Source organism: Nannospalax galili, unplaced genomic scaffold (assembly GCF_000622305.1).
Source record: "Nannospalax galili isolate Female #2095 unplaced genomic scaffold, S.galili_v1.0 scaffold829, whole genome shotgun sequence".
In the NCBI taxonomy this organism is placed as follows: domain Eukaryota; kingdom Metazoa; phylum Chordata; class Mammalia; order Rodentia; family Spalacidae; genus Nannospalax; species Nannospalax galili.
In genome coordinates this window covers 2823556-2824476 of record NW_008360329.1, presented here as the reverse complement: position 1 = coordinate 2824476, position 921 = coordinate 2823556, and positions in this window count along the sequence as shown.

Sequence of the window (921 nt, the reverse complement as noted above, 5' to 3'; positions counted from 1 at the left end):
AGTCTTGTAGTATTGTTTTTATGAAGTTGGGTGCACCAGAGTTTGGTGAATATATGTTCATGATTGTAATACCTTCTTGGTTTATTGTTCCTTTGATCAGAATGAAGTGGCCCTCTTTATCTCTTCTAATTAGTTTTAGTTTAAAGTCTATCTGGTCAGTTACTAGAATTGCTATCTTTTTTTTTTACTTAGTACCATTTGCTTGGGATATTTTTTTCCATCCTTCTACCTTAAGGTAGTGCCAGTCTTTGAAAGTGAGATGGGTTTCTTGCAGACAACAAAAAGATGGGTTTTGTTTCTTAATCAATTCACATGGTCTTTGTCTTTTGACTGGGGAGTTTAGTACGTTAATATTTAAAGTTATTAATGAAAGATGAGTATTGAATCCTGTCATTTTTATTTCTGTTTGCATTCTTGATATAGCTGTACTTTTCCACATTACACCTTCATTTAGTTTCTTTCTATTGTCACTTGGGTGTAGTCATTCCTTTCTTCAGCTCTTTGTATTGCTTTAAGAACTCTTTGAAGGGCATGTTTTGTGGATATGAATTCCTTCACCCTATTTATGTCATGGAAGATTTTTCTTTTGACTATAATAGACATTTTGGCCGTGTAAAGTGATCTGGGTTGGTATCTGTGGTCATTTAGAACTGGGACGACTTTGGTCCAGGCTCTTCTGGCTTTCATTGTTTGCACTGAAAAGTCAGCTGTAATTCTGATGGGTTTTCCTTTACATGTGAATTGTTTTTCTTTGCAGCTTTCAGTATTCTCTTTGTTCTGTACATTTAGTGTTTTCACTATGATATGCCATGGAGAGTTTCTTTTCTGGTCCTGTCTGTTTGGCATTCTATATGCTTCTTGTATTTGTATGGGCATATCTTTTTTTAATTTTGGGAAATTTTCTTCCACGATTGTGCTCCT